The following is a 12,219-nucleotide window of genomic DNA, read 5'->3' on the forward strand; positions in this document are numbered from 1 at the left end:
TTTTATGGTCCATACAAGTTTTGACACTCGTTTTACTATAATAAAAAGTTTTGTACAAAAATTATATAGAAAAAACTAATTATCTAGTTATTTATGTTATCACATTTTTATTTTGTAAAATTTATATTTTTCAACCTTTTTTAATCAATTTAACCCCCCATCGATTTTGAACTCTACAAAAGATAAAATATAGAAAAATATTACCATTTATCTACCAGCATTCAAAAAAAACCTTTATATTTTTTTATATAGATAAAAACCCTTATACTTTCATATTTATACAAATAACTATTTTTTTTTAAAATAAATTATGGGTTGGTTTGTGACATTGCATTCGTCTTGCTCAGTTTTTGATTGACATGGAAAACAACAAACAATGTCATTTATTTTTGTTTGAGTAAATGGTCGTTGAGTAAATGATCCGTTTCTTACGTTTTACTTTAGACAAGAGCAACGCCCTTTATTTTTGTTTCCATTTTAACCTAAAACTGAAAATGATAAATGTATGGTTACAAAACCACCAGTAATTTCTTTAAACAACCAAGATATTTGGGTTAATACGAAAGTTAATTGAAAATATAACGATTTATGTACATATAAACAAAATTTAAGGGTTTTTTTAAATGTTGATAAATAAATGGTTGTGTTTTTCTATATTTTGCGTCTTTATAAGATATCACTTTCACCATCTATATTTTCTATACTTCCGTATTTATGTATATAGAATTTGATATTCTTACTAACATAAATAAATGTTGCCAAAAACATTTGACAGGCATATATGTATGCATGTAGACATATATAGGTGAGACACATACAAGTTTAGAGTTATACTATTACTGTATATCAATCTTGAATCTACATCAAATTAAAAAAAAAATTAAATAATTTATTTGTCCATCCTGAAACGTTGTTTCCGATTATATAGAATTTTTAAAACTTACAAACGAAATACAAAAAGTCTAGCAAACCCGATCCCAATCCTTAATGGTATAATCGGCCCAATCTTAAATAGAGCCTGATGGGCTACCCTTATTTGATCCTGACAGGAAAAGCGCAATTCACTTGAGCCCATAAAAGTAATTTTTTAATACGAAAATTTTGATAAAGTAACGATACTTAGTGTCACTTTACTATTTAATTAGATTATAATCCGCTTTAAACGCATTAAATATATAAAAAAACATATAATCATCTATAATTATTCTATAATGATTATAAAAAAAAATATATGGTTATTATTATTAATTGAAATGTGTAGAAAATACATTAAAAACTATAAATATCTATAATCATTAAATGACCTCTTTGTAGACAACATTTTTTGTTTTATTAGTTAAACGACTTTCCTCGTCTCATATAGTTATGATATTGTTATATAATTATAAGCATTTTAATTAGACGTTCCTTACATAATAAGGTTACCTAATTTAAACATATATTGACAACCAATATACCGTTTTTTACAATGCATTAATTATTGACAACTATTTCATTTATTCAAATAAAGGTATATAATATAATTTATAGAATGTTAAATGTTATATAGATTTAATTTTAGTATATAATCAATAAAGATTCTTTTCTAAATCATGATTGATTTATTTTAAATTGATTATGAATATAAATGTTAGCTTTTATGTTAGTTCTTATTTATTTTGTGTTCGCAAGAACTTTGTATTAATTTTGTTGCAACTTTAAATAATTTTAGTATGTCATCAATGTAATTTGCTATATCTTTCAGTTATATGAAATATCAAATAATGACATTTCATTACTATTGTGATAATTTAGTTTATATATTGTATTTTTACTAATATTAACGGTCTTATTTTTTCTAATAACCGTAACGCTTTTACTAATTGTATTTTTTTTAAATCTCCTAATATATTATAATTTTTATTTTACTTTATAATTTCTTCATAACTATATATGTTATTTTCAAGATTAACTGCCTTAATAGTTTTTTTTTCTCAGTCTATTCAATTTTATATTCCATTATACAACATCATTGTTTGTATGTATTCTGAAATTTCACTTTAAAAATGCTTAATGTTTACACCTTAATATTATTTTTTTTAATAAACCCGTGTAATTATTATGGAATATATATATATATATATATATATATATATATATATATATATATATATATTATTTTAATTAACATTTACTTCCTCCATTATATAAAATTCCTCATTAAACATATATATTTTTGGAAAGTAATAGTTCTAATGGGACAACATTATCTAAAACGTAAATGTTTGATATATTTTTGGAGGAAAAAAATCAGGATCATTAAAAAAAATTATATAAAAAAAAATACAAATTTATATTTGGTGAAATTATGAATGAAATTACTGGCAAAAATTATTTTGGAAGGAGTTGTATTTTGTAAGGTATAATGATATTACAAAATTCAAAATATGTATATTTGTTGTGTAAATTTATAAAATTTATTGTTATTATATAAAAATAAAAAAGTAGGTTGATACCATATACAAAAACATAATAATTTCAATGATTTTTTAAAATCATGACAAAATTTACCGAATTCTTATGATATAAAAATTTTAAAAAAATCATAATCATCTCTAATATATAAAAGTAATATTTTCGTAATTAATATCAGTTCCCAAGATAGTTAATTTCGGTTTTGCTAAAGGTACATAATACCTTTTCTTATTTATTTGAAAAGTGTCAGAAAAGTAGTTAATCGACTTCATATAATTTGTGACAAAGAAAATCGAAATATATGAATACATATATTTGATATAGGAACAAAAAAATAATCGAAAAAAATATAAAAACCGAAAGAAGATACTGACCTTCTAGTGCACAAGAGCGAATGTTTGAAGCAGAGAATGATGATGCAAGTTATAAGCAATAATAATGATGTTGTAGGAGAAGGTTTGAAGAAAAGAAACGATTAAAAATAAGTGTGAGCCGCTGATTCAATGATGAATCGTATATGTATGTGATAATTTGAATATAATTTTTCGGTATTAATGATTTCCTAATAAAAATAGAGTTTATTAATATAAACGGATTTATATTAATGGTTGATATTAATTTCTTGATTGAAATTGTTTGTTAGTAATATGCTTTTAAAATTGACCATATTAAAATCTTCATAACCGGAAATTCAAGATTTAAAATATGGAAAGCTTTTATTGGAAATGAATACATACATTTCAACGAATGTAAGTTATTGTTTGACGATTGGAAAACATTTATTGGAATTAAATACATTCCATATGGGGAAGATGGTGTTAGCAATTTGATCTAAGAGTGAAATAAATAAGATTGAAATACAATCAAGGGTCCAGATTATTTAAGATGATGTCATAAGGTTTCTTTTTTAATAATATTTAGAGATTTTAAATTAAGGAGAATTTTATATATGTCATTTTTAAATATTAAAATATTATATTTATTTTTTATAAACCTTTAAAATATCATATTTTCTTAAAAAAATGCAATGCTTTTAATAGTTTATAATTATTAAAATAATTAAAAAATTTAACCATATTTATCCCTACGTCTATAATAATAAAACACTCACATTTAAATTTTTTAATGTCGCTCTCTTAAAAAACAAAACGCTTCATATTTTGTATGCATTGATTGTTTAGTTCTTAACTTTTTATTGTTATTGAATATTGTCATGTTATGGATGAAGGATATTTTAGATATTATCATTGATATTTTGATGTTTAAGGACATATATGATAGTTTGATATTTAAGATGAACATATATGATATTTTGATGTTTAAAAAAAGTATATATCATATTTTAAAGTTTTATGAGGGTAAATATGATATTTAGAAACTAAGTTGGACAAATATGTTATTTTGATGTTTAATAAGGGTATATACAAAATTCTCCCTTAAAATTAATTTTTGTTTGTAAAAAATGACAAAATACCGATTAAAACTTCAACATAATCATTTTTGCCGGTTTCGCAGATTTAGTCAGTATCCTTTTTTTTTATTGTTAATTTGGTCAAAAGATGAGGACTTTTCTGAAGATTACATTATTTTTAACCAATAACCAAATTATTGGGACTTTGTGAAGATTACCCTTGAACTAATGTATATTGTTATTAATAAATTATTTATAAACAAAACATATTTTTTATTATAAACAAAAGAAATACAATTGTTGCTAATTTCTAGGAATAGAAATGTAGACTACGTAAACCGTATCCCCATATTACTTCAAATTCTCTATGTTTCTCTTATTCATCGTTCTAGGTGTCATGGTAAGATGCACTTTATAAGTGTTCCTCTAATCTTCTTTAGCCTGACTACCACCCAATCTTCATACATTACCAAGTAGCAACCATCAAATAACACATATGCACCGAGTGAAAAGTCAACCTCAAATGAAAGTTTAAATGGAAACGAGTATATTATGATTATTTACTAGAAATGTCATTCAAGTTTCACTTTTCAATCTCGATAGATCTGTGTTAGATGATGGTAAGGTATGTGTAACACCCGACTATTCAACATAAATGACACCTAAAAAAATCACCACTTTAAAACATAACATGGTGTACATTTACATTAAGCCAAAAGTACAAGTAGTTATCATAAATCCAAACATACAAACAAGCATAAGGATCAAGTCGAGTTTACAGCGTCTTACAACCAAAAGCATAAATTCTAGTCTTAATCGTTGTCACTCCAAGTCACATTTCCCTTTATCAACATTACTAGGTCCTATAACTTGCTACTTCTTGTATTTAGCCCACTAATCTCATATCGGGTTATCAGCCCAAAGTAGAAAAGAACAAAATACAATAAATATTTATCATAACTCAAGGAGATTAAATATATAACCAACAATATTTTTGAAAGGGCATAAGTCCTGATGTGAGCAAGAGAACTCTTAAGTCAAACATGTCCATCAAGGTCATCAACATAACAAGACACTTTCTCCATGTTCAAAAGTTTCCACCAAAACCACAGGATGAACAAGTGGATACATAGGTTTTTGGAAAAGAAACATTTTTCCAACTCCTAAAATTATATATAAATCTACTCAAATGAGCAGCTTCCCTTACACGAACAACTTGGGACATAATAAAAACCGCATTTCATCCAATCTCAACCAATTAAGTGTAGGAATAAACTTCAACATCTTTGCAACCACATTTATAATCTCAAAATATATTCTAACTGATTCACCAACCCCCGAATGTCTAACTTTAACTGTAACTAATAAACGCTTGATAGGTTTCCCTTGGTATTTATATTTTAAAAAAGCTCGATGGATTTGTGCAATACTTCTTGATACAATTGGGATTTCCTCAAAATCATCAAAACCTTTGGAAATTTTATGACCAAGCGCTTTTTGAATTGTCTATTTTGTGTATGCAAAACTATGTTTAGGAGCCTTGATGTGAAGCTTAGAGAGCTCGGTGCATAAATTTGTGCGAAAAAGGTTGGGTCTTGTAGCTACCCATTGTCCCCATATTATAAACGTAGGACCTACAATTTCCAATGTACGGCGTACAAGGTGAAGCCATTTTTGTCTATTCGAAGCCCCAAAATGGTTTGTAAATTACGCCATTGCCATACTTGGTGAGAAAAAGATTGCAAGATATATAGCTCTGAAGAGAAGTATTAAACCTTCGAACACTAAAAGGAAAGATGAAACCAAAATGGCATGTCCGTTTTCAGCATGTGTGTAATGGGTGTTTCTTAGATGATGGTAATGAAGATTTAGCGACCCTTTATCGGCTAATGCTCTGTCCATATGCCTAGGTGAATATTCCAGGAAGAACAATATATGAATGTGTTAATGTAAAAACTAAATGCTTTAGCAGTTTTATTTACAAAGGAGATTTACAAATCTTGATATGAATTCTTGGAAAGCATTTTCCAAGAGATTTGGGGATGATGTGTTATCGTGTTATTGGATAGGATAATGGAATAGTTTCAAGAAAAAGTTTTCTTGATGGAAGCAAACCCTCTATTATAGAGCATGTTATGAGAGTATATCATGTGTTTGAAGTTGTGAAAACTAGATTTAATGATTGACCCATGTTTCCCATCTTCTGAATGAATTACTCGGTTGCTTGTTCGAAGTAATTGTGTTGTTCTTTTAATATTTTTTTTTATCTTGATACTCTGATTATTGTTTTGAAAAAATTGATTTTTATTAGATTTTTAGGATTAAATCGGAACAAATTCTTTTTATTTAATGAAAATTTTATTTTAAAAATTCGGATGTTACATAGGAAAATCCAGAGCATGATCTGATGTCATTTAATACATATATAAAATAGACTAAGTAACCTAACTGAATGTTTATTGTGAAATTATAAGATACATATAAAACTCACATCACATTCCAACCATCCGTTGTCAAATTCCCCATATATATGTATCTAAAACTCCATCATTAGTTTATAAATCAGACATATGTGATACAAAATTAGTGAAGCATAATGGTTTATATATAGACTATTAATGCTATTGTCTATATAATCATCTAACGTTGGTGGAGATATGTGTGTGGTGTCTTTCCTTTTCATATGTATCAACAAAGTCTTCAATCATATCGCACGATGTGTTGCTCGTTGCATATGCCTAAGTGCCTTGGGTGGCGTTTGGTAATCAGACGTAGGCACCTTAATGATATGCAGTGCCTATGTAGATGTGTGTATATATATATATATATATATATATATATATATATATATATATATATATATATATATATATGTATACTATCTATATATATTGCATATAATCAAATCCATCGTCTTGTAATAGGCTCTCATATCATGGTGTAGGCTGCTTTATAGGATTAATAGTGACACCTTACGTAAAGATAACATAAAATACAATTAATTATTCAACAATACAACAATTGGTAATAACACACACACACACACACACACATATATATATATATATATATATATATATATATATATATATATATATATATATATATATATATATAATTATGTACCTTAAATCCATGTGACCAAAATTCATCACATGATGTATCACGGTCATTTATGATAATCTTGTCTACGAAGGTAACCTTGTCACACTACAATAATATAACAGTTTCATACTAATAAATATCCATAACTAGTATATCATAATTTATAATATAAATGTACCTCAACCCTCGGTAAGGTACTGTCATTGTGTCTAGTACCCTTATTAGTGGCTTTACCATGTAGCCTATGACATCCCCAATTTTATCGGGCAACTAAAACTTTTTCTTTATGCTTATTTAAAACAAATTATCCTTTTAAAGAATATAATAATGCATAATTTATCCAAAAATATTTTCTTTTAAGATAAATCAGATTCAAAACTTCTTTAAAGAAATATAAAAATATTAAAAACTTTGTATGTCAACTTTGATATACAGACATAAGCATAAACTAGATATTATAGGCCATAACACTGTTTATTTCACTAATGGCCTTAAACTCCTAAAATCTATCGGCGGATATCACTATCCTTGTACCTTTGTATCGTTACCTATGATATAAAGAAACTGAGTAGGTCAGGCTTGGGAGCCTGGGGAGCACATAGGGTTTTCAACCCACAATAATATACTTAAATCTTTATATATATATATATATATATATATATATATATATATATATATATATATATATATATATATATATATATATATATATATATATATATATATATATAACTCCTGGATCTTGAGGTGCTCTATTCGTAATTACATTATCATTTTAAGGATTGCCATGATGTGGTGGGGGCACGCCCACGATGTGGCGTGACGAGAAGGGTTCGCATGTTTTATTTAAGCAACCACAACGTGACAATATTGGCCACAACATGGTGAACGATTGATGTGAAAACCCTGTTTTTCTGGGTTTGCTCCCTAATTAAAGGAATAAGTAGGCTAGGGTTTGCTCATCCTCAGCCTCCATCATCTCCCTCAAGCCCTAAAGAAAACCCTTATCAATTTCCTCCACTATTGAGCTAGTTTTGGTGTTCCTTGAAGCTAAAGAATGAAGAAGAAGGAAGAAGGAAGCGAAAATCAAGCAAGCAAGTCTCCATTCTTCACCATAACACTGTTTTCAACCTTTGTAAGTGTCCAAAAACATAATTTTTTTTTCATGCTAGGTTTCTAGATCTTGAGTTTTGTCCCACAAACTTCTTGTTTTTGCCTGTTGGGATGGTGAGATCTCTTAAAGTTTGCAATTTTATGAATCTCTAGGGAATTTGGTGTAATTTGTGCCTTGGATCTGGAGTTTGGCTGGGTTTTCAATCCATGCATGTGAATTAGATCATAAACCCTCATTTTCACCTAATATGTGTTCAAGACATGCATTGGACAGGCATATCTACAAAGCACGAACTATTAGGTTAGTTTTGGTGCTAGAATCACTTCTAGAAAGGATGGACTTCGAAATTTATGGAATAAGTGCTTATTGCTAAGTTCTTGAAATGTTAAGCGTTTTGGGACTTAGAGATTTCGGGTTTGGACCTTTTGGGTGCTGCTAATGGATAAATTTAGAATCTTTATCCTTCTAGATCACATGTTGGACCAGATCTAAGCTTTAGAGCTCTTGGAATCGAAGAAAACAACTTAATATATTAATCTGTTGGAACCTCGATTACCACGGCATGGTCATAGGTCACCACAACATGGCGGCTGGGAATTTCCTGACTGTTTGTTCATATGTGGGCCACGACGTGGCCATAGAAGACCACGTCGTCGCAGTCGGTTGGAGTCAAGATTGACTGTTGACTTTTACTATTGACCTTAAGGGTTGACTTTTGACTTGCAGATTTTTGTTCAACTATCAATGTCCTACTATGTAGATTAAGGTCTTGCCTTGTGTGATTATCTTAGTGGCGTTTAGCACCTGTTGTGAGATTTTGAGGGCATGTTGACTTTTGAGCTACTTTGCAAGGTGAGTCACCTCACAGTACTTGCGGGTCGAAGGCACCGATGTCGACCCATTAGATTATGTTATATTATACTAGCTATATTTTTTACTCGTGCATATATTGTATGTGTTTTTATGTATACCGAGCGGGGGTCAATGTCAGGCGGGGCCTGATGAGTGTGTTGGGTGAGGCCTGTCACAACTTACTGACACATATATTCTGGGCGGAGCCCAATGGTTTTTGGGCAAGGTCCATTGTGTGTAAGGTATTAGGTGTTTTGGGGAGCTCACTAAGCTTTGTGCTTACGGTTTTCAGTTTATGTTTTAGATACTTCCGGTTCGAAGGGGAAGAGCTCAGGATGATCGCATTGCACACACCATGATTTACTGCTTTATTGACTCTAATGTACTTTTGGGATTTTATTGATATACACCAAATACTTTATGGTTTTGGAAAACGTGTTTGGTTGATGGATTATTCAATATAAAAACAAATTTTTGGTTCTGAGTTTAGGGATGTTACAAGTTGGTATCAGAGCCTTGGTTTGAGGGATTCGAGCACACTTTCGGGTGTGTCAGAACTTAAACTGAGGGTGTGGTAGATATTTTTGGATTAGGTGTCTAAGCCCATAACTATAATTTATATATATATATATATATATATATATATATATATACTTGAACTGATAGTACCACAGCCCTTTTAGGTTGCCCTCAAAACTAGCAACTGGAGAGAGAAGTTGAATTTATTATTTGATTAATAATGAAATAAATAATTTATTAATGTATTATGAGAATAATAAATTAATAAGAAATTGTAATATTTAATTATATTTAATCAGAAATTAATTGGAATTAATTTTGGGATTAAAAGAATTAATTAAAAGTTCAGGTGCTAAAGTGAAATCGTTCAATAGTTGAGCAAGATGTTCTAGAACCTTCCTAGGGAAGGAGGTGGACGGTTTTATGGAATAATTATAGAGTTTGTAGAATATCCCATATGGATAATTAAGGAGGTGGATAAATACCAAATTTGAAATAATATTGTTATATTCAGATTAGGGTTATCCAGAGCATCGTTGGTTCACTATATAAATGCCTCTCCACCCTAGGATTTTCGTCCATTATAAACCCTCAAGTGATAGCCGAAAAATCTCATCTCCCCTCTCCTCTTTCTTCTCTCATCCTATTTCTAGTGTTGGGTGTGATCTATTAGAGACATGGCATTTATGGCGTTTGCTCTCTAAGCTTCAACAACACAAGGGCTACTTGTTATTCATCAATAACAATCAAAGGTATGTATTTTAACCCTAGTTACTATTTTCGAAATTATTATAGGTTTCGTAGGGTTTTACATTTGATGTTCAAAAGTTGTATGTTCAATTAGAGAAAACATAGATCAAGAAATTAGGGTTGCATGCACACATATGTTTTGTTTGTTATGCTCAAACCCATCAGTGGTATCAAAGCCTTGGTTTGTTTTCTATTTAATGGATCATAATTGTTCCATTTGATTAATTAGGGTTTATGGAACTTAAACCCTTTTGGACTAAGGGATTTTCAATTTAAGGGTTTCTTGAGCCCTAAGTTTCGAAAATAAGGAAAAGGTTTTAACCCTTTCCCTTACCATACATTTTCGAATTTAGGGTATCCTTAACCCTTAAGGTTTCGAAAATGGCAAGGATTGATATCCTTGCCTTCCTCCCCAAGATAAGGCTATTTCGAAAATCCAAGGGTTTTGGTAGGGTTTTCTTATTTTTGGTAATTATATGTTTACTTGATAAATTGCATAATTATAAAATTTGTTTTATCCCTCCCATGATTTTTGAAAATTAGACGAAGAGCATTAGGATTAAATCATATTGATTAATTTAATTAGATAATCCTCAATAGATTTAATAATTGATTAAATGTTTAATTAATAGATAATTATTAAATCATTTGGTTTAATTTTAAATTTGTATTAAATGTTTTTAATTTTGGAAGTATTTTGAAAAGTTTAAAATACACTATCACACCCCAAACCGAGACGGCAGAAACATTCGGGAATGGAGGACGTCATGTATAATATCACAAAAATTGCTTCATAGTAATCAAAGTAATCACAATAATTACATTGAATATATATATATATATATATATATATATATATATATATATATATATATATATATATATATATATATATATATATAAGGTATTTACATCTGTTCGATACTTAACTTCTGTAACAGTAAAAGTGTAACAAAAGTATAAAAGACACGACTCTATATGCTCTGTCTTCTCAAAAGCCTACGGGTGCACCTGTCTATTGGTTCCCAGAGAATACAAGCAATTTTGAAAGTGTATCAAAATTTAAGTTGGTGAGTTCATAAGAATGTCTTTGTAATGAAAATTTGTGTTTGAATCTATAAAAATGTTTGTATGTTTCTTAAGAAAATCCAGTAATTTCTTTAGTATTGAAAAGTAGTCTTAAACCCTATGACCAAAATGTATGTTCGTTATTGTGTTCTGTAGTAGTATATGAAAATGTTAGTTTGTATGCTTGGTTACCACCAGCTGTATTGTATAATGTTGTTTTATATGAAAAACCTTTGTATGAAAACCGTGGATACCACCAGTAATGTATAGTAGTTTTATTACTTAAAATAAAACCACATGTTGTATCCCCTGGAATCCTCCAGTGGTAGTGAATAGTAGTTCTATTAATTAAAATAAAACTAATGAAGAATGAAATCGAGTAAACAAATGGTTAGTTTATATTGTTGTGATTTTGGTATAACCATGCTTGATATGACCTATTAATTAAAGTTAATTTTAGGGTTGTTTGAAATCTAAATTAAAATGTTTAATATTTGAAATTTAAAATGTAAACCCTAAATTACATTCTCATGGATTTTGATGATAATTTAATTAAATGATTAATTAAAGGATAATTAATAAATCCATATATGGCTTAAATTTAAGTATATTAAAAGTTTAATTTATTAAAAGATTAAACCCTTGAAATTTTAAAATGTTTAAAATTCATCCTACACTATATATATATATATATATATATATATATATATATATATATATATATATATATATATATATATATATATATATATATATAATCAAGAATTTAATATATATTATATATGTATAAGAAAAGTCAGTCGAACCGTTAGTACGCCTCATTCATGAAGCCATATTGTAAGGGTAGTTTAAGGAAGTGACCTATAAAACGACTGTCATTAGGTATCCATTCTTACCCACCGCTCTCTTGTATGGTGGAGGGTCGTTAGCCGAACGGGTTCGATAC

General features: G+C 28.6%; 1 pseudogene; it reads right to left on the reverse strand.

Annotated features, from left to right (window-relative positions):
- Positions 1–836: 836 nt before the first annotated feature.
- LOC111876959 (uncharacterized) lies at positions 837–5,841 on the reverse strand (annotated as a pseudogene).
- Positions 5,842–12,219: the final 6,378 nt, after the last annotated feature.

This window comes from Lactuca sativa, chromosome 1 (assembly GCF_002870075.4).
Source record: "Lactuca sativa cultivar Salinas chromosome 1, Lsat_Salinas_v11, whole genome shotgun sequence".
NCBI lineage: Eukaryota > Viridiplantae > Streptophyta > Magnoliopsida > Asterales > Asteraceae > Lactuca > Lactuca sativa.